This window comes from Alligator mississippiensis, chromosome 2 (assembly GCF_030867095.1).
Source record: "Alligator mississippiensis isolate rAllMis1 chromosome 2, rAllMis1, whole genome shotgun sequence".
Classification (NCBI taxonomy): domain Eukaryota; kingdom Metazoa; phylum Chordata; order Crocodylia; family Alligatoridae; genus Alligator; species Alligator mississippiensis.
This window is the reverse complement of record NC_081825.1, coordinates 51,220,365-51,246,268: the sequence shown is the minus strand read 5'-3', so window position 1 is coordinate 51,246,268 and position 25,904 is coordinate 51,220,365. Positions and strand designations below refer to the sequence as shown.

General features: G+C 42.6%; 1 protein-coding gene across 5 annotated transcripts in view; it reads right to left on the bottom strand.

The window, feature by feature from the left end:
• The window catches only part of RHOH (ras homolog family member H), a 36,486-nt gene extending 11,135 nt beyond the window's left edge, over positions 1 to 25,351 (bottom strand). For 2 of the 5 annotated variants that reach the window (XM_019480733.2, XM_019480748.2), the window contains exons 1-2: positions 7,343 to 10,022; positions 6,169 to 6,265 (exon numbers count right to left, since the gene is read on the bottom strand). The gene's annotated coding sequence lies outside the window, so the exon portion shown is untranslated. Of the gene's footprint in view, positions 1 to 6,149; positions 6,266 to 7,342; positions 10,023 to 25,220 lie in introns of those variants that run through there. The other 3 variants (XM_019480728.2, XM_019480745.2, XM_019480753.2) reach the window with 3 other exon arrangements.
• Between the last annotated feature and the right edge of the window lie 553 nt (positions 25,352 to 25,904).

The following is a 25,904-nucleotide window of genomic DNA, read 5'->3' as shown; positions in this document are numbered from 1 at the left end:
CCTGAAAGGCAAAAACCACAGATTTAAATATGTTACAGTTTTGGCCTCCTGGCTGGTCAGCTTCAACTGGCAGGGCCACCAGGGCCCTTCCACCAATCAGCAGTAGGGTGGGTGCACAGTGAAAAGAGCAAGATTAAAGGAGCCACTGCCCAGTGCACTTCCACCGTGATTTAGGTAGGTCCTTAGTCATATGTGCATTGCTACTGAAATACAGCTACTTTTCGATCAAGACAGGCACACATTCAGACATAAGCATTCACATACACACTTTATCACTATTATTTTTACACATTACACATCTTTTCATAGTTAAAACTGAAGATGTGTTGAATCTGTACCTGTTCTGCGTAGCAAATAATATATTTCATTACATAGTAAAATATTTAGCAAAATATATTAATGCTATATTATGTTGAATATTAGCACAAATTTGAGAGACAGTGTTCTCATATTTAATTTTTGCAGTTACTTCAGGTGTGTTACTTTTCTAAGTTTTCAGAGAGCAAATCCAAAATTGAGCGAGCAGTAGAATCTTGTTCGGAGTGCTAGCGACTGATAAGTTTTTTCATGACAACAAGGAACTCACTGAATATCTTTAATGCTGTAGTCCCAAAAGTCCTAATTCTCACAGCTTTTTTTCCTGTTTGTTCAGTAGGAAGCTTTGAAAATCTTTGGTTCAATATAAGCCATAGTAACTGTTATCATCCTTCAGAAGACAACTATTTGTCAGAGATAGCTTTAGTGTGGAAATATAGCTATAGCTTGTTTGTTAATCATTTTGTAAAGCACATTGCAGGTGGAAACTGTACTATAAAATATACTATTTTTCCAGCATTTGATGCTTTAAGCTTTTTAACTTTTTAATTGTTGTTTACATTGCATACAAGGTAATTTATATGTGACTTACTTGCAAGGTCTAATTCACAATCCAGCCTAAAAATACTTTACATCATGTGGCTGTAAAGACAATGTAAATGTGTACCTTACAGGTCACTCAGCTAAAGCTTTTTCTCATGTATGCAATTCCCTTAGGGATCCTTTTTTTTTTAAACAAAATTAATTAATTATAAAATATAAACGTATCCACAACTTTAAAGCCCCTTACCCTAAAAAAAGGAATCTGACTTTCACATATTTTAGAACCCACAGTTGTAAAATCAGCGTAAATGAGTATTTACAGGATATGTAGGTAAAGCTCCTGTCACCCATTTATAGTCTCCCTAGTATTTTTTGTTTTAGCACAGTTTCATTAAATACAAAAAAATGTGCAGAGATAGCACTAAAACCCAATACCCTGTCCATATGGAATCCGATTGAAGTGAAAGGGTTTCTACTTGAGTAAAAGCCCAAGTGAGCAAATCCTATTTTGAAATCAAGGCTGTTACTATTATAAAAGTGACTGCGCTGTTGTCTTGGGGGGGGGAGGGGTTACCTTGCTTTGTTTTGTTTTCTTTTTTGATCTTTTTTGGTTTTAAAGTGACACAAATTATACACAGAGGTTCAGAGCTAACACTAATGTGTCCCCCACACCATCCCTACACAAGTCAGTATGGAATTTGGCCTGGGGTGTCTACTTTACTTCAGCTTGGATGCCATGTAACCTTCACATCTTGTCACTTTTATATAAATTGTGTAAAATGGCAGGTGGCTTTGGGCCGTGTGGGAGATTTTAAGAGGAAAAAATATATCAAAGAGTGGATTTTCAGATTCCTTCCACTACCAGAAACAAATCATTTATACAGAGACCTTCCATGGTACAATTTTTCAAGAAGCCATTTTAGTTTCTTATAGCTGGCCTACATTTGCCTTTCATTTAATGAATGGAAAGTGCATGTTATAATGTTGGGCTAAATTTTAGCACTGTGTTTTTGTGCGGAAAGGGTAGACAGGAATATTTTTTAAATGCTCTTGTTTTATAAGGTAGCCTTAGTACATTTTGCAGGAAATGGGCATTTACATGACAAAAGTAAACATTTTGAGAGAGGGGCCTGAATGACACATTTTGAAGCTGTACATGAAAAATTCCAATGTTAGATTGAATTGATGAAAGATTAAATTGTTTCAAATTCAGTGGAAATTCATGTGCAATTAAAACGTGAATTTTAAAAGTGAATTTTGGATGTATAACAATAAAATGTTCCATATTTTATAGCCCTCATTTATTTTATTGTATAACTTGACTTCGTATTGAGGAAATCAAAAGTAAAAAGATAATTAAAGGAAGAAAGTACAGATTATTCAATATGTAATTGGTTTGATACAATGACTAAAGTTTAAAAATCTGTAAAAAGCTGAAAGTTAAAAAATATCTTATATACTCTATATATGATCAATACTCCTCGCAAACAGACTTTCATCAAAATAAACAAAAATAACATTTGGCTTTCTTGTTACAATGAAAGATTTAAGGTGGTCTTTCAAAGACCATGAAAATGGAGGACAATAAAATAGCCTTAACTGAATAGGACTCTAGGTCTCCCAGATTTGCATTTTGAGAATCAACCTTTTCTATAACTTTTAAGTACAAGAGCAGCCTTTAAAATCAGATCCATATCACCTGCGAGGAATACAGAAATCAGCAGGTGTTACAATCAGGTTAGTTGAGTGAATGTGGCCTATTTAGATAAATATACTATGCTGCAAACATATGCATACTGAAAACAATAATGTATGGTACATTACACAATATTCATTCTGGCAGATCCATTCTTGTTCCTTGGCTGTCTGTTCTCTCATATCCCTCCTCCTGATCTTCAACATAAACAGATTACCCTAAGACTACAGAAAAAACGGCTTACATTCAATTCATTACCAATTTTTAAGGAACTTAATGGCCCCCCTAAGCCAAGAGGTAAATCAAGAAGGCCATTTTGGAGTGAGGCAAAAGAGCTAAATGACAAAAACATTGACATCAAGGCAAAATGGATCCAGCAGCAATGGAACACAATTGACATCATTAATACTTTTCTTATCATGGACCCTACAACTAAACCTAACGGCTTTGTTTTACCAAGGTGGAGCTGAACAACGTTGAACAGGGTTCCTACTGGACAAGGTGGATGTAACTACCTACTACATAAATGGAATTTTATTAAAGATCCTAAATGTGAGGGTGGAGAAATCCAAACTATAGCACACATCATGGAGGAATGTCCTGTTTATCATTTCAATGGTTGTATGGAAGACTTGTACCAGACTACAGATGATGCCTTGCAATGAATATCAAATCTAAAACTGTCATGCTAGCCTTATCTCTCAGTGCTGTTGTTCACAGGTTGTTTATAGTTTGTTCTATCATTCAGTTGTTGTATCCCATATGAACAAATAAAATAATAAATAAAATGGTCATTCTCGCCTCTGCTGGAAGGAAAAGTGTTCTTTCCCTTCCTATGTATGTTGGGCCTTTTCCATCTTGTATGTCATCAATTGCATCCCTTTGGGGAAACCCCCTGGTTTTTTAAGTTTTGAAGTTTGAACTGAACATTTTACTTGCCCACCTGAATGGAAAAAAAAACCCTTTAAGTTCAATTCCATCCTGATAAGGTATGAATTTTCAATTCCAGTAACTTCTCTGGGGGCTGTGGGGGTATATCTGAATACACTCTACGTAAATTGTCTTCCAATATCCAAACACAATTAGGAAAACCAGGCAAGGTAGCTTAATCTGTGATAAACCCAGAATTAGTAACAAACACGTATTTTCAAGCCACTTTTTCTTTAGGACCAATAAACAGATGTGTCTGATCAAATGTTCTTCAATCAATCAAAGTGCACTGATATAACCAACAGCACAATTCAAGCTACTGTGTCTATCAGCTCTTCCATACTTTGGACAGTTAAGCCTCATTATGCAAATGTTTTGTACAAAGAGCTCCCATTGCTCAGACTCATCAGATGCATAACCTATTTTTTGGCTCCAAATTGCTATCTTTTCAGCACAGATAAGATTGTGCGGGGGGAGGAGGGGTATAAGGAAAGTTTTCAGTTTGTCAATTAGCATTAGAAATTAAGCACAACTAAATTTTGCTAAATAAGTAGGAAATTGTGCTTGGCTTTAGGGAAAAGGGCTGAGGACAAATTATGGCCTTCAAATTTTGTTGCTATTATTGCTTTGTTATGTGCAGCCAGATCTCTAAGGTGCTGGTACAATATTTTAAAACACTCATTTTCAACTCTGGTGCGATGAGGTCACCCTTTCTTTATTACTTTATTGTTATCTTAATGTTGTAAATTAGGGGCATGTTATGAGGCCTCATCATGAAAAAGTTTGAAACTGACCATTAGATCCATACAGAGCTAGTCAAATAATGAGAATCTATTTTTGTGAAATACTTTGAAATGTCAAAGTTATTTTCAATCTAAAAAAAATTCATTCTAAGGAGCATTTTTCATGGTCTAGGAATTGTTTGTGATCTAGTCATTTCTTTTGCAATTTTTAAATTAAAATATTGAAATGGTTATCACAACATTTAATTTAATTGAAAATAAAAATTGCAACTGTCTTTTAGATAATGTCTTTAATAATATTCCAATATAGTTAATAAAAATGGCAGTACCAAAATTTTAGGAATAAAGTCATAATTTAATTTTAAGGAATAATATCCCATTTTTTAAATGAAAAACTATCGCCTACCCTTCTGAAAAATTACAACCAACTAGATGATTATGAGGAGACTGAGATGACAGATAGGCTATCTAAGAGCCTGGTGTTAATGACCTCCAGATTGGTCCCAAATGACACACTACACAGAAAGGCTGCTTGAAAACTTCTACTATAAGATCAAACTATAGGAAGTTTGCTACATTACTAATTCTATTGGTTTCCAGTTAGCTTCTGAGTATGGTGCATTGGGGGTACATTTAGAGCCTTAAACCCCTATATGGTGCGCGTATCTACATGAGACACTTGCTGCGGAACTGACTAATTAGCTCCACAGTAAAGGACACTGTCTACACCTGTGGCGCTATTAGGATGGAGTAAAATAATTAACTCTGCCATAAGACGTACTTCCCAACACAAGTACTAGCCTACAGCGGAGTCATTTACTCTACTGCAACACACATGTAGATGTTGATGGGCCTGGCTGGAGCACAAGGGTGCTTCAGTGTGGGTGGGGGCTGCCTGCTGGCTAGTCCCACAATGAAGCACCTTCATGCCCCAGTCAGCTCCTCTGCAGCAGGTTGAGCCAGGTCAGAGTAACCTCAGGCTGAATAAGCCCAGGACCAAAAAATTCCTGCAGAAACTGCACTGGAGTTTATTCATCCACATTCATTGCACATGTAGACGTGCCCAGTGTGGTTCAACACATGTGAAAGTTTGCCTCTCTGCTGTCCACTGCAAAATCAGCTAATACTTTTTGTTAATAGCTCAGAAATTTGCACAGCTGGAGGCTGCAAAGAGGGCTAAGGATAGAGTTTTAGTTTATGCTCTTACTGTAGCAGAAATAAATGTGAAAAGCTTCTTCTGATGCTGCTAAATCTTGTAGTAGTGTTGTAACACTGTTGTCACCATAAAAGTGCAGCGAATATGTGAGAACCAAAATTTATTCAGTAATAACTTAAACATTTGAGGCCAGATTCTCATTTACATTAAGGCCATTTTATATTGTTTTCCTCTGGCACTGCTTTTGGCCTTATTTTAATAGTGACACAGGCCCACTGATTATATTTTAAATGTTAATTTACTCAGGGGCTTAGACAACAAGTACAAGTTATTTATAAACACGTAGATGACTAAATTTCCTATCATGGTGCATCTACTCTAGTGAGAGTAAAATTTCTAAGTAAATTTCCAAAGGTGCTTCTCTGTACCCAAAATCAACACACACAAGTCTGTCCTAAAACTTCAGCTGTGCCCTATACCCAAATAGGATGTTAATGTCAGGGTCACATCTCTCCTCCTTTAAAAACCGGATGCATTCACACAATATATATTTGAATCCATCTTTATAAATGCCATTAAAACAAAATTTATAATTACTTACATATTTATGGTTGTTTGTAACTGCTTTTTAAAAATAAGTTATTCTAAATGGTATTATTTATAAGTATAAAATACAATGCCATGTGATGCTATGTTTTGTCTGATCTGCAGCAGCAGCACACAAGCATCACCAGAAACAGAAAAACTAAAGCCATTAAGGACTGACCTTATCTCTTTTTTCATACCTCTAAAAATGTCATCCTCAGGACAAATCTATGTTAAAGATGGCCTTTTCCAGATATCACAACCTTGCGCCTGCCCCATGCACTAATGGAAACAGAGCTGAAAGAGGAGGAGAGAAAAATCTTAGACTCACAATCATATTTGTTTTTAGGGGATCTGAGAGGATCCCAGAACATGGCTGACAATATTACATGATCTTCCATGATCCAGTCTCTTTAAACCTCTTTCTTCATTCATTTCTTATATGAACTAATTCTTCATTTGCAAAGTAATAAGGCCATTTTAATAACAGTTCTGACATTTGAAGGACTAGCCTCACAAAACACAACCTTGGAATGTGTATCTGGGTGGATATACACCCAGCTACATATGTGACCAGATCACGTCATGAAAATAATGCGTCTGTTTTACAGCAGAGAGGAGGTGAAGAAGTACATATGAAATGGAAGAGGAGAGTTGTGTCCAAGGCCTTTTGGTTGGGAAGAGTGCAAGCATGAAAGACCCCTAGTTGCACCAGGGTACAGGTAAAAGTAGGAATGGAGATGAAAACAGCTAATTAAAAACTTTTTAATATTAATTTTACTTTATAAAAACATCAAGCATTCTACCTTTCTGACAAATATCACTAAAACAATCTAAATTTATGCTAGAATATAACTTTTAAAAATAAAATAATATTATTTTCTCTCAAGGACAGAAGGGACAATATTTCCCCTTTAATTATGCCGGGTTACATGGCATACGTACATATGTAGAACTCTACTGACTTCACTGGAGTTATTCATGGTTTACACCACAGTAAATCAGGTCAGATACAGACCCATGGTCTTTAGCTTAATTGATTTACTTTCTTTTTCTTACATCAAAAAAATTATGTTAGTGGTTCATTTAATAGTACATATTCCTTCTTTGAGAACAGGTCATTTTAAGCTGAAGTAAAAAAGTCTTTAAAGCAAACAAAACATGCATAGTAAGAAGCCTGCCAAGGACTAGATTATATTTAAAATACAATGTCACAAATACAAATATATAATATGAAGTATTTGTTGTGAAACCTATAGCATTTTATATCAATTTTTATTAGAGGAGACAACAGTGACAGTGACAAACACTAACCTTGATTTAAATTATATATTTATATAATGGCATTTAGGAAAAAAATTCTTAAAGACTCACCAGACACAGGAAGTTGAACAAGGCTCTCAAAAATAAATGTTATAGAAGGCAGAACATTCTAAGTGCAGGTGGGAGATAAAGAAGAAAATGTCAGCTCTAAGTTTTTTCTTCAGTTGAATTTTCCTTACCAGGTTCTCAGTATTTTACTTAAGAAAGATAAAAAAAAAAGCCCAGGAGACTGGGTTTAGTTCATCTGCTGGCAGGGGCAGCAAAGCAAGATGTAATGTAACAAGAAATATGCGAGTGGTTTAGTATAAGTCAGCTTCCTGGAGAGGGTTCTCAGCTCTGCCTGTGTGGGTTTTGTTGTGGGTTTGCCTGTGAGTGTGTGTCTTCTTCTCTCTGATGACTATATATGAATGCATGTAAAACCTACCCACAGAGCCAGATGGGGGGAGGGGAACAAGGCAAGTCCATACTGCACAACGGTGTCTCTCTGCAGCTTGCTGTTACACCCTTTGCCACCTCCTCTCTGTTGTTCTTACATGGGAACAGCACAGCCCACTCACTTCTAAGCAAAGCAGCCCAGCTGCCCACAGTATTATCTATAATTCAATCTTCCACCAGCTTAAAGGGGGCTCTGGTGCATAGACACCTGCCCTAAAATGATTAAATTAATTTAGTGGACCTTCTACAAAGCCTAGTGTGGATGTTCCTTAACTGATATAAGCCTAGTTCATCGGAATGTAGCTTAATTAAATGAAGAAATTAATTAAGATGAATGGAATTAAGTATTTCCACACTGGATTCAGCATTAATTTCAGCTAAATTAATTAATTTTAAAGTCACACCTTTCATTAAACCAATGAAACTCTCAATCAAGGCCTTGGTCCTAACTCATAAAAAATGAAGAAAGAGAGAGTGATTTAGGTCATTGATGGCATAGCAAATACCCTGTCTTGACAGTTAAAAGCGTGAGCTTTTCAATCATGTTAGTTCAAATCAGTTTGTGCAGGATAACTGAAAAGCCCTGGTAAGACTCAGGCCTTGCTTACCTTTGAATTTTTTTCTGGTATATCCTCCTGAAAATTTAAACCATGTCACTGTACCAGTATAACTTCAATGTGTAAACAAGTAATTCTCAACCAGGGTGCCACGGCACCTTCTGGTGCACCGAGATCCTTTTAAGGGTGATGCACGATATTAGCACTATTATGTGTGCACACTTACACACAATTCACAAGATAAAGCCAAAAATTTCAAATAGGAATCCATAGTGTCAAAACCATTCTGACTTGTTGTGATCCTTCTGAGTTCTTTGCAACAGAAGAATCATTCTATTATTTCTCTGTAGTAAAAAAAAACAAGTGGAAGTTAAGAGATGGCATTTTCCAAATGGTGCTTCAAGTTCAGTGAGGAGTGCCTTGAGTCTAAAAAGGTTAAGAACCACTGGCATAGACACTGGGATAGGGTTTAAGATGAATCACTCTTTACCAGAACCAGTTATGTCCACAAAGGAGGGACTGCACTTGTATAAACATGAGAATGAGCACACAAGCAACTTACCATTAAGTAAAGTAGGGTTTAAATTTCCAGTGGCCGTGTCTACATGAGTGGCAGACTGCGCAGTTGTTACTGTGCAGTCATTTAGTATTTGGATGAGCTCATGCACGTACTAAATGACTGCACAATAACCAGCGTTACTATGTAGTACCATCACCACATGGGTTTTTTCAGAGGCTACTGTGCAGTCACAATGAGCTACTGCACAGTAGTTCGTTACTACTGCGCAATATTGTTGCCACATGTTTAGTGCCCGCTAACACTACCGTGCAGTCACAACAAGCTGCTGCACAGTAGCACCTCATATAGGTGCGCCCAGTGTGTCAGCTACTTTGCAATAAATGCTTATGTGTACAGTCTCACTCCATAGAAAATGAGAGGAAGCTGACTCTTCAGTGAAAAGCAGGTATGTTATTTTGTATTTACCACAGGGGAAGAGTATACACACAGGCAATTTCCAGAGAGCAACTGATATGGTGTAACTGTAGTTTCTGGGAAGGATGGGCTTGAGTACACCCCTCCCACCTAGCTCTGTTGATACAGTCCAGAGGTGGAACTTCACTAGCAAGGTGGCTCTAGAGTCATCCCCAGACAGTGTTCTTGAGTCCTCAGTCTCTGGCTGGTCTGAGAATGGGCTTTAGGGATGAATCTGGAGCAGCCGCATAAGTGATCTGATCTTCCAGTTCTGGAGTGCAGACTAGGATGGGAAGAACAGCAAAGTCCCACCGCTCATGCAGGTTTCTAACCCGTGTACAGGACCTCCACCTGACACAGGAGGTACACGGTCCCACTAGGGGGAATGCCATACTGGATCTGGTATTGGCAACGAGAGATGACATGGTAGGGGACCTACAGATCAGTAGCCATCTGGGAGACAGTGATCACCTAATAATAGAATTCACCATAAGACGTCAAGTGGGTAAGGTAATTAGTAGGGTGAGAGTGCTAGACTTTAGGAAAGCTGATCTCAATGCACTCAGGCGATTAGTCAAGGATGCACTGCAGAGTAGGAGTTTTGAAGTGATGAGAGCCCAAGGGTGGCTGTGCCTTAAGGAAACGATCCTTCGGGCACAAAGCAAGACGATCCCTGTGCGAGGTAAAAGAGGGAACGGGGCCAGGAGGCTTCCCTGGCTGACCAGAGAAATCCAGGGCAGCCTAAGGGCCAAAAGGGGAGCACATAAAAAGTGGAAACAGGGAGAGATCACCAAAGACGAATATACCTCCTCTGCTCGTGCTTGTAGGGAGGCAGTTAGATGGGCCAAAGCTACCATGGAGCTGAGGATGGCATCCCAAGTAAAAGACAACAAAAAATTGTTTTTTAGATATATAGGGAGTAAAAGGAAGGCCCAGGGAGGAACAGGACCCCTGCTAAATGGGCAGAAACAATTGGTGACGGGCAGGGGGGACAAGGCTGAACTCTTCAACGAGTTCTTTGCCTCAGTGTTCCTAAGTGAGGGGCACGACAAGTCTCTCACTGGGGTTGTAGAGAGGCAGCAGCAAGGTGCCAGACTTCCTTGCGTAGACCCTGAGATGGTGCAGAGTCACTTGGAAGAACTGGATGCCTTTAAGTCAGCAGGCCCGGATGAACTCCATCCGAGGGTGCTGAAGGCACTGGCCGACATCATTGCAGAGCCACTGGCGGGAATATTCGAACGCTCGTGGCGCACAGGCCAAGTCCTGGAGGACTGGAAAAGGGCCAATGTGGTCCCCATTTTCAAGAAGGGGAGGAAGGAGGTCCCGGGCAACTATAGGCCAGTCAGTCTCACCTCCATCCTTGGCGAAGTCTTTGAAAAAATTATCAAGGCTTACATTTGTGAGAGCCCAGCAGGACAAATTATGCTGAGGGGAAACCAGCATGGGTTCGTGGCAGGCAGATCGTGCCTGACCAATCTAGTCTCTTTTTATGACCAGGTTACGAAACGCCTGGACACAGGAGGAGGGGTGGATGTCATATACTTAGACTTCAGGAAGGCCTTCGATACGGTATCCCACCCCATACTGGTGAACAAGTTAAGAGGCTGTGACTTGGATGACTACACAGTCTGGTGGGTGGTGAATTGGCTGGAGGGTCGCACCCAGAGAGTCGTGGTAGATGGGTCGGTTTCGACCTGGAAGGGTGTGGGCAGTGGGGTCCCGCAGGGCTCGGTCCTTGGACTGATACTCTTTAATGTCTTCATCAGTGACTTGGACGAGGGAGTGAAATGTACTCTGTCCAAGTTTGCAGATGACACAAAGCTATGGGGGGAAGTGGACATGCCGGAGGGCAGGGAACATCTACAAGCAGACCTGGACAGGTTAGACAAGTGGGCAGAAAACAACAGAATGCAATTCAACAAGGAGAAATGCAAAGTGCTGCACCTAGGGAGGAAAAATGTCAAGCACACCTACTGCCTAGGGAATGACCTGCTGGGTGGCACGGAAGTAGAAAGGGATCTTGGAGTCCTAGTGGACTCCAAGATGAACATGAGTCGGCAGTGTGACAAAGCCATCAGAAAAGCCAATGGCACTTTATCGTGCATCAGCAGATGCATGACGAATAGGTCCAAGGAGGTGATACTTCCCCTCTATCGGGCACTGGTCAGACCGCAGTTGGAGTACTGCGTGCAATTCTGGGCGCCACACTTCAAGAAGGATGCGGATAACCTGGAGAGGGTCCAGAGAAGGGCAACTCATATGGTCAAGGGCCTACAGACCAAGCCCTACGAGGAGAGACTAGAGAAACTGGACCTTTTCAGCCTCCGCAAGAGAAGGTTGAGAGGCGACCTTGTGGCTGCCTATAAGTTCATCACGGGGGCACAGAAGGGAATTGGTGAGGATTTATTCACCAAGGCGCCCCCGGGGGTTACAAGAAATAATGGCCACAAGCTAGCAGAGAGCAGATTTAGATTGGACATTAGGAAGAACTTCTTCACAGTTCGAGTGGCCAAGGTCTGGAATGGGCTCCCAAGGGAGGTGGTGCTCTCCCCTACCCTGGGGGTCTTCAAGAGGAGGTTAGATGAGTATCTAGCTGGGGTCATCTAGACCCAGCACTCTTTCCTGCTTATGCAGGGGGTCGGACTCGATGATCTATTGAGGTCCCTTCCAACCCTAGCATCTATGAATCTATGAATCTATGAACATCCTCAGTCCCATTCTCCCCAAGGACCTGCACTGATGTGGTACAGACAATGCTAGTAAGTCCACACCTTAGTGCACCTCATGCTAACTTGCTCAGCTGTCTATACTCTATATTAGATAGATAACTGATAAAACTCTCCCAGGTAGACAAGGTCTCAGATTTGAAACCAGTTAACTGACTATATTGTACCATAAGTACAAGTTGGTCAGTCAGAATCATTTCCAACGTTAGCTTGTGTCTTTGGCTTGGTATACACAAGAGCTGTGATTTAATCCTTTCGGACCAGCCAATTTCCTAACTAAACAATTACAGTTGTTTATTTCCTTATGTGAAAGGAAAATCCCCTATTTTGGCAAAAAGGATCCCAGCTTAAACCGGAGTTCATACTGAGGATGATGGGACTTCCTTGTCGGATCCTCCCACCCCCAGACAAACAACCCCCCAGTGAACCAACCCCCTGATCCTGCCCCTCCCCCCATCCCAACTTACTTCAATTGGCTCCCAGGACTAGCAAATGCCAGTAAAACACACTGGGAGCAGCTTGTGGGATTGGGGAGTTTGATGGGCTCAGGGCAGCTGGCTGGTCAATGGAGGGGAGAGACTGTCTGAGTGGGGATAGAGGGAGGGACAGAGGGCTAAAAATAGTCCAGTGGCAGGGGCAGGGGGTGGAGTAGGAAAAGGGGGCTGTGCTCAGAATATGTACAGAAGTTCAGTTAGATCAGTCTAACTGTGCCCAATCTAACTTAGTGCACCTCCGAGGTACAGTTAAATTAGATTGGGTTGGCCATTTTTTGACTGATCTAACATTCCTGGAACTTCTGCACAGCTCACACTTAGATTGACCTAATTAGGGATCTCAGTGTAAGGTCTGCATGTGGGTGAACTAAGTTAGATCAGGTGGCCATTATTAATGTGGTCTAACCCCACCAAATGTCTGTACCCGCCCTGTGAGTCACACACAGATTCTACTTGCATTTTTGTCAGTAACTGGCATAAACTGCTCTTACTACAGCTTCTCCCATATAATGCACTCTGAAATCTCCAGAAGCTGCTTTTTGGGAAACTAACATGTGCTACATGCAAGAAAATGTGGTCTATTATGTTAATATGAGCTAACATGAGTGGAAAACATGCCCTTTTTGCCCATCAAGACAGTGTTTTAGATTATAGGTACATGATCTAAATACTTTGAGGTCAAAGAGAGTAGGGTTTTATTATGCATCAGTTCCACAATTACTGCCCATGTGCACCCACTTCCTCCATAGTAAATGTAAGATAAGCCTCAGTAGCACCTCAGTGAAAGAGGTATAAGTTTATTGCTGGTTAGCTTTAATTTACCATAACGTAAGAGTGTGTGCACCTAGGATAGTAAGCAGCATCTCATGTGTGGTAACTTGGTCATGTGCCTCCATCCTTAGGCCTTGTATCCACAGAAAAGATTTTCAGCAGAACATTTTTTTCCTGCTATAATTATACAGGTATATATTTAACCTAAAAGAGTACTGAAACCATTCAAATGCATGCTGATTTGTTTTAAATAGCATAAACTAATATCTTTGTGAATCGCATTGTCACTGGCACATGAATGCCACTTCTAGGCCTACTTCTGGGACAGGAGAGAGCAGCAGTAAAATCGGGAATGACTGGCAGTTGCTGCAGAACATTAGATGTGGAAGACCACTTCCTGGAAATCTCCATGAAGTTCATTATAGAGGAGTGCCAGGGCCCAGACATGGAAGTCCCATCATCCTCAGTATGAACTCCAGTTTAAGCTGGGATCCTCTTTGCTTCCAGACTCCCTACAGCACAACTAAAAGCTTAGCCCCAGCGAGAGCTAGGGATCTTAACGGGTTTTTTTTACTCCTGGCTCCATGGCAGGGAGGTGGACTCCAAAAGTGTTGGTCCCAGATCCGTGGCAATCCAAATTGCTCCCTGCACCTGATTTGGAGACCATGAATTCCCGAGTTCCTCATCAATCTGCCAGTAAATCAGACCAATTCCTTTCAGAACTCTGCCTGTGTTCTGACAAAAGCTTGTTGAAACCAAGATGTTTTTCATATAACTTTTAAATTTTGACAAATTAGTTCCTGACTCGCACTAGCCAAGTTGCCCCTGGAGCAATGGAAAGCAAACAGATACCACACTGGACAAATCAGATGTGAAGCAATGCACTGTGTGATAGATGTGGAATGACTCTCTGAAGTGAAAGAGTTAGTTCAGAATGAAGATATGTCCACAGGAACCTTGTGTCTGTATAATTCTTTCAAAAATAGATAGTGATTCCAAAAAAGGACTGATTATAGTGAAATAAGATGCAACAAAAAAAAAGATGCAAGGCAGCTGGTGCCAAAAAGTCTAAACATATACTGGAAAAAAAATCTCTCCCATGTAGAAAAGACTAAAGCTGCCGAGATAAGCTCCACAAAACAGGAATATATGTGAAGGACAATCCACTCCAGTAACCAGGAAGAAGGAAGCAATACTAAGTGGCAAAGGCTCTGTTCTTAAAAACTGCACTACGGGCACTTACACAAGTTACATTTTTCACACGATGAGGCCTTTGAAAGTGCTCTACAGCCATGATATAACACACATTCACAGCAGCAAAGTGCTTTTAAAATATCTCATTGTGCAAAAAATTAACCCTCATTAAATCAGCTATTAGTTGAAGGCGCTGTAGAACAGAGTGCCTTAGGGAACTTCTGTTCAGGTTCCTTGTGAGGATTAAGTGAGGACAATTCTGCCCACATCCCATGTGCCTTTGTGGAGCTGTCACAGAGAAGACACAGCCTCCTCCCTATGCAGAGTGGGGAGGGATAGGGAAAGAGGGGTGGGGGAAGGTACCCCTGCTGGGGTCTTGGGGGAAGCCAGCCCAGGGCAATGAGGCAAGGGGGCTCCGTTCCCTCCTCCTCTGCTCCCCCCCTGCCCCCCCTCTGCTCCCGCAACTCTGGCTGCTGCAAAGCCAAGCTGGCAGCTATGTATTGCAGCTGTCAAATTGGCTTGGGTGGGGCACTGGGGGAACAGAGCCCCTTGCCTTGTGGGCCCAACCTGGCTCCCCCCAATACCCCAGCCAGGGTACCTGGGGGGCACCTACGAGGTGGTGGGGACTCCCTTCCCCCATGCCCCTGCCGAAGCCTCTTGACAGTAGCAGCACGCAGCTACTAGCTTGGCTTTGCCACAGCTGACCTGGGGAGAGGCGGCAGGGTTGAACAGAGCCCCCTTGCCTCATGGCACCCCCCCCCCCCCCAGCTGGGGCACTGAGGGGAGCTGGGCCGGGCTCATGTGGCAAGTGGGCTCTCTTCCAACACCTCCCTGCTCCCCCTGCTCTAGACATAGCAAAGCTGAGCTGGCAGCTCCAAACCAGCAGCTGTGCACTGCTGCTGTCAAAAGGCTTGAGACAGGGGTGGAGAAAGGGAGCAAGGCCTGACCCGGGATGGCTGGGGAGGGTCTGCAAAGCCAGTGGGGCTCCTTTCCCCTAGCCCCCACCCAAGCCTCTTAACAGGGGCAGCACACAGCTGCCGGCTCAGCTTTGCTGTAGCTGGAACTGGGCTAGGGGACATGGGGCTGGGGAGAGGGGCGGTTCGACAGCCTCCTGAGAGGCTACTGGAGTGTCCTTGCCTGCAGGCCAGGGCTAGTGTAGGCAAGCTTGAGCCCTCCAACTGAATGCCTATTGGGTTCAATGGCACTCTAACTCATGGTACTTTGTATATAGTGCCATGAGATAGAGCACCTCCCTGACAGGCTGCCTAAATGTCAGTAGGCACCCTTAGTCAACAGACAGCAGTTTAGTATAACATATTGTTGTACAGTGGGAAAAAGGTGGGGAGGACAAGAACTCTGTGATGGGCTCAGAGGTTATCCTTTCCAGGTCACTTTAGAGCATATTATACATTTCCCTCCCTCTGGAAGGGATGATTTAACAGGATCTAGAAGGGAAATGACTCCAGAAGGGACATCAGCCCAACCTTGCTTTCACTGTGGTGACAGATGGTTGATTAGTGGCTCTTATGAACCCACTCCAACATGTTGTTGCATTAGCTTAGAGCTTTTGTGTGATTTAAGTTAAAAACAAAAACTGCTATTTTTCATAGCTACTAAGCCAGGCTGATTCTTCCCAAGAGCAGTGTATGCCATTCCAGGCTGCAAGATTTGTAAAGATTATTAGTACTTTATAAGGGGGAAGGCAGACTCTTTCAATTACAACACACTAAAAAATCTTACATTTCCCCCAGAACTCAATGGCATGTCAGAAATGGAGATAATAAGTACTGTACTCAGCTTCCACTGATTTCAAGTTCTGAGGTACTTTCCATCATTTTTAGAACAGTTGCTTAGAAATTCAGCTATTTTTCTTGCTTTGTACTATAGGCTAATCCAGATGTGAAGACCATCTGGTATACAGTTTGCATATTGGAAGAAACAGCACATCCATCTGCAAAATATTTCATAAACAACTTTCAAATCAACTGAGCTGTCTGAAAAAAACAATGCTTGGAATTAAATAACTACTTAATATATTTTTATTCCTATCCCCTACCTCCCACTAGTTTGCTGTGCTTCCTAAAACAGTCTCAGCCTAGAAGGATTTGGAGATTATTCTTCTTCTTCCTGTCTCATTTTTGGATGGAACATTGAGAAGTCTCTTAGGGTCTGCAAGCTGCATACAACATTCAGCCCATGAGTTGCTTTATTTCTGTCCTATCACCTCCCAAATAGAACCCCAGCCGCAGAGAGGGACATCTATAAGCTTCAGAGTAATAGGAAAACCATGCAGCATAATTCTTGTCTCTCTCCCTTAATTCTGCCTTCTTTCTTGGGGTCTGTTGCTATTGTTTTCCTCCCTCTTCATGTTGTGCAGTGGAGAGGAACATGTGGCTGTGAGAAAATGCTGTTAACATGAACACGAATCAAAAATACATTGCTTCTCCTTTTTTTCAAATTCACTATGAGTCATAATATATGGGGTTGCCAGAAACCAGGTCTTTGTTGTGGAAAATATTGATGGGTCTGAAGAGGAGAACTGTATTTTGCATTGAAAATGAATTGACCAAAAACAAAAAAAAGAAGATAAAAATAAAGACTTTAATGAGAGTAACTCACGGTTTATGTTGAGTTACAAAATATAAGATTACCCAAATTTTTTGGTCACTGATGTAAGATGTCACCTGACTTACACACAAGTTTTCATTTTTCTTTTAACAGTTTCCTTAATAAAAGCATTGGGCTTGATCTTGCAATCCTGAAGGAGTTGCCTGTTTATTACTACAACACAGAGAAGAACCATATAGTTTCTTGCATACGGCTACTGACATCATAAAAGCTGTGAGATCAGACTGAGAATTTTCTTCCCATAACCACTGTCTGAGATCTTTCCATTCTCAGCTCCTTTTACCTCTAACTTTACTGAGAGAAAATGATTCTGTTTCCCCCCCCCCGTGCTCAGAAAGTAAAATTAGCTACTTTGAAATTACCTGGGGGAATCATGCAAGAAGCAAGGATTTCTTAGGGTGATATCTTTAATTGGACAAGCTGTGTAGTTTGGAAAGAGTTAGATGAACTTTTGAATGCATCTTCTTCAGGTCTGAGCAGAACACGCCAAACATAGCATAGTAAAAAACAGCTGCAGAAGAGGGTAAGAGAACTTGCCAGAGGTAGCAGAAACACAATGATTGGGGAATCGTTCATTCATTTGCCTCCTAATATTAATATCTATAAGCCTACTGCAGACCTTCCATTATCTTTATACTGCACACAATTTTATTTTCAATTTCTTTATATTATATTCAGTGTTAGCTACCCCTGACCATTACACAAAAGGTATAGCAACAGCTACACTAAAGATGCACCCTGTCCTATATACACTGTTTTGCACTATGCACAATGTGACATTGGGAAAATTACTTATGGCCAGATCCTGATCAACATTGTACCTGCCAACAAAGGACTAGGGCAGAATTCAAAATGTCTTAAGTCACAAAAAGCATTCCAAATCAATACCACTCAGCAGTTGAACAGGTTTGGGGTACCTAGATTCACTAGGTATCTCTAATTTGGCCTAAAAAGATTCCTTGGCAGCTGGATTTGGGCTGCTGTGTATGCTCTCAAGTGGCACAAAGCCACCAAGGTATCTAATTTCTGCCTAAACCCGTTATGATCCAGATAAGTTCTGGGAAACAACTGAACTTCACCTAAAACTCCAGTCTCACAGGTGCAGAAAGGTTTGCCACAGAACATGCATGTAAGTCAGGAGAACAAAGAGAAGGAGTGTATACAACTTCTGTATAATAGAATAATTATAAGAGCACTAGCCCAAGAAATGGGACACCTGGATTATAAACCCTTCTTAGCCTGAAGAAGAGTCAAATATACTCTTCTACTTCTCTGGAGTAGAACATCTACCTGGCCATAGAACAGGCTGGATGGGAGCAATCTTCATCCCTCCTGCAGAAACTGGGCCATTGAGCCAACAAGAATGGAAGCCATGGGGACTGAAAGAGAACAAATAAATAGGACCCCATGTCTGTAGCCTGGGGTTTGAGGCCCTCAGCTCTGAATGGGAAAACCTAGGTTCTGTTCCCAAGTTTATTTATGTTTTTAACTAAATAATGTAAACTAGTTAAGCAAACTCAGAAACAGGAGATGTCTTCCCTTTTCAGGGGTGTGCTCTAACAGATGGGTGACACAGCCAGGGTCCTTCTTGCTTGTTCTCTTTCTGGCTCCACACCTCTTGAATTATTTTCTGCTCGGTGGCCCAGCTGCAAAAGGAGTAAAAAGTGACTTCACCCAAAGTTTTCTATAGCCTGCATGGTCAGGGCACTCTCCTGGTGAGTGCGCAATGTGCATTTGAATCCTCTCAGGCTCAGATGGTCCTGGAACCCAGGTCTCCTGCATTAGTATTATTACTGCTAGGCTATTGCTTTTTCAGCTTTTTAAGCTGAACTCAATGCTTGGTGTGAGTTAGGCATGCTCTGAGCATACCTAATATATTGGGTCCTTCTGGGGTCTTAACAACACTGCATTCTGGATAGCAAAGGAACTGAGGTGGGAGACTGATCTCTAGGCAATCAAACTGGAACACTTTTTAGAATGCTCACAGGTCCAATTGTAGGTGTGTAGGGAATTTTACAGCCCAAAATGGAGGCACCACCTGAACTTAGGCACCTACTGGGTTTTGTGGTACAGGGCCAGTCTGAATCACTTTTTGGAATTTAGGGACCTACGTTCCACCTTAGTCCTGTCAAGGCATTTACATGACCAAACAGGATCTAGTTGCTGCTGTCTCTATGTCTTACATATGTAAAATGGAGACCACAGCCCTATCCCACTGCACAGAGTACATTAGATTGCAAGACAGACAAATACTTTAGTAATGGTCACCATATAATTACCCAAGATAGACAGAACAGATACAATGACTGTAATGATATTACTCATAGTAAAAGGACTGCATCTGGGTATACCAGTTAGTACTATGCCTAGCTGTATTGGTATTTTAGTTCTAAAGGGTATGTCTAAACATTGCTGCACAGTGATGTTGCTATGGTGCTGTGCTTTAGTACTTCCCTTTGGCACAGTACAGATGGTCACTGCACTGTGCACATGGTGCGCAAGTAAATTTTGCCGCTATGTTGCCGTGATGGTGTGTTATACCCAGGGAGTGCACCGCTAACGTACCAGTAACATAGCTGGTGATCACGTGTAGACACACATGATTGTTATGTTGCCATAGGACGATGTGTAAACATGCCCTAAGTGATCTAAATTACACAACCATTCTGTAAACTAAAGTGGTTCATGTTGCACATTAGTGATTTTAGCCTTGTTCACACTAAAGTTCTGCCAGCCTAGCTGACATAAGGGTTGAAAAGATCATTTCAGAGCTCAGGGATGTCAAACTCACCCTGTACCCTGTGCCAGATCCACAAGACCAGCAGCAGCTACAGTGGGTCCAGTGCTGGCAGTGGGGGGCCCTGTGGCCCAGTGACAGGACCAAGCTGCATTAGAAGAGGTCTAAAGGTATCTGCATGGCCCTTGCTCACCTCCATACTGCCAGCTGTCGTGTCCATCAGGGCCCAGGGGCCCTGAATTTTGTGGCAGATCCCACTACTACCCACACCCCCAAACTTCTGAGCTGGCTGGATAGAATGGCTCTGCAGGCCATACGTTTGACACTCTTGCCATAGCTAATATAGCTATGCTGGCAAAGCCCTGGTGTAGATGCATAACATCTGCCAACTGTAGGAGTTGATATGTCTCTGGCACCAGAAAAAAACTCCTGCTAAAAGAGCTGCATCTACATCAGGGCAGTTGGCCACCACAGCAGTGCCACCACAGATGAAGCGGCAATGACACCATTAATTCAGATTGAGCCATAGATAACTGTAGTTAGCTCCCCCTCCAGGGATGGCTGCAGCACCCTCTAGTGGCCACCCTATAGCTGTTCTCCTACTCCGGCTTCCCCCCATCTGGCTGCCTCCTCCTCTCTCACCTGCCACTTCTTGATGTCAAAAGTTAACAGATTTGGGCGGCTGCCTTCAGATATCCAGAGTTTGGCTTTCAGTGCTTTGCTCATCATTAGGCTGCTAGTCAGTCCAAACTCACACCCTAACTGGAACAAGGCTCTTTCACTCTTGTTTGGGCTCCCTTGGCCCAATTTCACGTTCATCTGGGCCCACTGGACCTTCTGGGCTTTGGCCCTTTCTCCCTAGCTTTAACACCTAGCTGCCCACTGGGTCCTGGACACTGGCAGGTCTCTGTCTGGGCCTTAGCCCCTCACAATATAGAGCAACTCCAAGGCACTTCCCTTGTGAACCCCTCCTGATTCTGGTTACTTTGTTCAGGCATCAGCACCTCTGCCTCAGCCCCACCTGTGCCTCTTTTTGGAGCACTAACACCTCAAGCCCTCCTCCTTTTGCTAGTCTCAGACCTGCTGCTTTTTAGGGGGCCCTCCAGGCCCTTGGTTTCCTCTGGGACTAGTCCTTATCCCAGAGCACTGCACACATCCTGCACTAGTCCCTATCCCAGAGCTCTGCCACATCCTGCACAGGCTGCATATACCCAGTTACAAGCCCACACACAACTCAAGAGGATAGCATGCATCTCTGGCCTCCGGCGCTCTGTCTTTCTCCCTATGCTGTGTCCCTGGCCCACCTCACTGCACCCATGCCAAGGCCTTAGCCCACTCAGCCTAAGCCTGCCTTGATCCCCCAGCCCCTTTTAGACCTTGAAACCCAGAGTGCTCCCAGGCACCCTGCTGTGTGACCTCCAATTCTCCCCTACAGCCACAACCCAGTCTTCTGGTGTAACACAAACACCAAACAGCAATAGAAACAAACCACAAAATTATTTGCCCACATAGCATGCCTGCATATCACCTTCTATTGTGAGAATCTGGGCCAGTCTGAGCCTTGGGCCCCAGGCTGAGGCTTATATGTTCCTTTCGTCTCCCCCTTCCAGTCAGCTAACCTGGTTTGCTGTTAATAAGGCCCAGGTGCTGTTCACCCTTTGTTCAGCAGCCCAGTATCCTACAGCCCACTTAGTGCCACATATACCTGCTACCCTTTATAGTTAGTCACTTTGCAGGCTGCATTTATTTTGCAACCCTGATCTTACTTCCTCCAAGTAAAAAGAGGGAAAATGTCCCCTGTTACAGTAACCTAGACATGTGGCGTTTCCCCATATTTCTGAGCCCTCCATAATGTGCTTCCTAATAGAAAATGAAACTTAAGGGGTAATTATTTCAAGGATACCTTGAAATAATTTTCCCTATTTAGTTACCACCAACAGATCAATATCTTTTGGGATCAGAGGGTGCCTATACACATGCTCTGATGCATCCTGATTAGAATGCTCCAGCGTGCTGCAGCATATCATGTATTCAGCATCCCACATTTCAAAATGGTGGCAGAGGCACTTTAAAGCTTGTTGAACGGGACTTAGTTAAAGCACCCCCACTGCCATTTTGAAATGCAGGATGCTGAATACATGAGACCTTGTGGTGTTTTAATTAGATAATATTTCCTCCTAACTGTCCCAGGAGCCACTCTAATTAAAACACCCCCTCTCCCCCACCGGAGCATGTGTATAGGCAGTGGCACCCAAAAACTTTAAAGAGGTGTGTCATCTGTGCTGCAATTCTAGTCCAATACTTGAACATGCAGTGAGCGGAAGAAGCATGATAACTTTTCACCAAAATTCCTACAGTGATAAGACTGGGGAAGTAGTGGCCCATGCCATCTGAAGGAAGCCCTTTTCCTCTGCAGTATGATGAATCTCTACTTCCCTTTTCTTTTAAATGAATTTTGTTCAGTTATTGCATCTCATGTTACTTAATTTCCCCTTCCCCATTTAAATAGTATTTCCACTGATTTTCTATTATGAAAACATACTGTGTGAAAACAAGTTAAATTATCCTCAAAAATAAAAATACATAAGCATATCCTAATTCCCAAAACATGCATGCTACAGCTATTGTATGCATGTGTATGTGTGTGTGTGAGAGAGAGAGACTTGATCTTGATGACTCACTGACTGTGAAATGGCAATAGCATTTCCTTTCTCTGACCCTCTCACTGGTGATAACCTTTCCTTTATCCATCCTTTTCTGTTCTTCCTTTGTAGGGCTGTTTACAGCCCCAAGCAGCTTGTTCCAGCAGTATGGAACCACCAAAATGCAAAGGGTTCCCACAGCCATGAAGGTATTAACTTTGAACAGCCTTTTAGCTAAAGACAGTAACTATGGAATGGAATGCCATACTATGCCAAGCAGTTATGCTCAGATTCCATTGTTTTCTATTGGGGACTTTAGTACATTTCTATTTCCTATTTACTAGCATCATTTTCTACTGCTGCTGCCCCTCTATGCCAATGTATGTAAATTACTCCCAAATATGAATCCAATTCAGTGGATGAAGAGACTACGGTAGATAAAATAGATTGTTTTTTAGTAGTTTTGCAAATAAACTTGTTCCAAATACTCAGTTGGTCTAATAAAAGATACCACATCTTGCCTGCCTATGTCCTTAGACCAACGCAGCAACAACAAACAACCCTGCCACATGGACAAGACACTTTGTCAGATGAAACACTGAATCATACCGATAAATAGTAATGAGATGAATGAGGGGAGAGACAGGTCTAACGGTCAACTCAAGGATCATTATATAGTTCCATATTATTTATGTCCAAAGAAGGAACAAACACAACAATAGTTACATTCACTAAGCGGTTCTGCCCAGAAGAGGAGCAAGTGGAAGGCTGAGACCAGTGGGCTTGTACAGAGGAAGATCCCCAGAGAGGCACAAGGGATCAACCAGACTCCTTCCTTTCCCTTTCCACATCCTTGTTTAGCAGAATTTGCAGATTTGTTGGAATCTGACAGGCCATGCCTTGAGCGTTTCTGTTACAGCCTTGAGTTGCAGCCTCTGGGCTGTCAACCATGCACCTTAGCACCTACACCACCCCCAGTTTTAAAGCACAGGAATGAGGCCTCAAGGGTCATTGAATCCAGTCCCTTGCCATGATAGGCAACCACGTCATATAATCTCTTTCATAAACAAGACAAAACAAGGCTGCCTAAAGGCAGGGGAGGATCTGGTTCTACATATTGTCCAGTTTTTTATTTCAATGTCAAAGTCACTGGGACTGTGGGCAACCCCTACATTTTCCTTTTTTTACCAGTTTGAACTGATCTTGAAATAACCACTGCACCCAGGGTCAAAGTAGGGTAGACTTTCTAAGTGCTGTTCTCTTTGATAGCCACATCTGTTGTGAAACTATTCTACAGTACCAATGAAAAGTCAGCTTCTAACATTTCTTCACCTGGGAATTGTGGCAAAGGCAGTTGTATAGTATTTCCACTGCTCAGTGCTAAGGTAAAAAAATCCTGAACAAAAAAAGAAATACTGAGGAAAAGTTGATCTCTACATTATTTTATGTGTACGCATGAGCATGTCTACCACAACTTTGAGATTTGTTTGCTGGTGGGGTTTTGTTGTCAGGGAAAAACAATACTTGTCTTTTTTGGAAGAGATTGTTATGAGACCAGGAAAAGCTCACCAGCCCTATGCCCCCAGCACAGACTACGACTGAGAAATATAACTCATAAAATTAACTCTTAAGAAATCTAAGAAATTTAACTATAGTTACATGTCCTTCACCAGCAACTTAATGTTTTTGCCATCTGAGTCAACCCTCAGAGTTGGGGGTAACTGAAAAGAAGTACTGGCACTTGCTCTTCAGGCTTTCTCTCCTTTTCAAGCTCCCATCATCAGAACACCTACTCGAACAAGCCCTTGACCATAGCACCCATTGGCCTTGACCTCTAGAACAGCTTCTTTTTCTGTTGTCTCAAGTGACAATAGGAAGGCAGAAACTGCACTACTGAATCCACAAAAACCACAATGCTTTCAAAAGGGGCAGCTCAGCTCCTGTCTCTCCTATACACTGATAAGCAGCAGCATGCAAGAAATGAGATTGCAGCAGGACAGTAATCTAACATCAATTAGATATTAGTCCCTGCACACAGGGTTTAATAGCAATAGAGCAGCTGTTCCCAAACTGTGGGTCACATCCCCAAATGGGGTTGCAACATCAGTGGGTGGGGGCAAGGCATGGCGCTCTCTCCTGTGCCAGGTGCTGCCCCTGGGCTGCAGAGGCCTGGGGGAAGAGCAGCAGGGCAGGGAGTCTCAAGCTCACAGTGGGCAGTCCACATCTTTCTCCCTCCCCCCACCATGGCTCTGGCCATGCCACCCGTGGGGGAGGATACAGGGGCAGAGGGCAGGGAGCTGGGCTCCGTGCTCTGGCCTTCCTGCAGGCAGCAGCCAGGGCTCAGGAGCTGCTGGAGTGGAGGGGGGGGCGCAGGGGGCTGAGGGCCCTGGCCCTGGGGCACATAGGGAAAGTGGGGGGCTGTGGATTGGGAGGGGCACCAGCAGAGCCAGGGGGCTGTGAGTCAGGAGTGAAGGGCACCTGGTGGGGGGTACAGGGCTGTGAGTTGGGAGTGAAGAGCCACGCTGAGGAAATGGGGTCGTAAATGGGATCATGCTGAGGAAAAGTTTGGGAAACACTGCAATAGAGTATAATTACTAAGGGACAAAAATGCAATGTACGTTTTGATGGTATTTTCCGCAAACACAACAGTGTTTTGAGCCTCTTGTTGAAGTGCTACAGAGAGTAAAAGCAGATGACTTTAAAAATCCTAGTAAAATACTAAGCTCATTTTTGCAAAACAGAGATATTATTTGTATGAAAAAGAAAACTCACCACAGAGTGCATCTCTGGCCCCAGAAATGTGCAAAATGATTGCAGCCCCAGATCTGAAAAAATCAAAAATGTAAACTGAGTACTGTACTTAGTACTCATTTTAGTGTCCTTTTTTCTATTCCTTTCCCTTGTGAAGAAAAAGCCTTGTCAACAAACTGGCTGGCAGTGGAGGAGAAACAAGTAGTTCAGCTACACCAGTCTGGTAGGAAGATCCAGGCCTTGATGACCAGAGAACCCAAAGATTCTCGCATTGCTGTGTACACACAGTTTTATATTAGTTATTATTATACACTAGTACCCTGACAAGAGTGAGTCACCACTATGAGAAGCTCCATACTACGTAGTAAAAGACTGTAAACTCTTGCATCAGAGAGAATATGAAAAGACAAGGTAGATGACAGTTAAGAGGAAATATTATCCTCATTTTAGAAATGAGGAACTGAGGCCCAGAGAGTGGCTTTCCCAAGACAAGGAGAGAACACACTTCCTTTACTTTGTTGACCCAAAAAACATGCTTTGGGGCCTTCTGCTTTAACTATACTGCGGCAGATTGGCCTATGCACCTTGAAACAGCCCAGGCTGGCAACAGTATCTAAAAGAATCATTTAGCTCGTATTTCCAAACTCTTTAGGCCAGTTCTGTACACACTTATACAACAACTACAACAGGAATTGAAGCACTTCA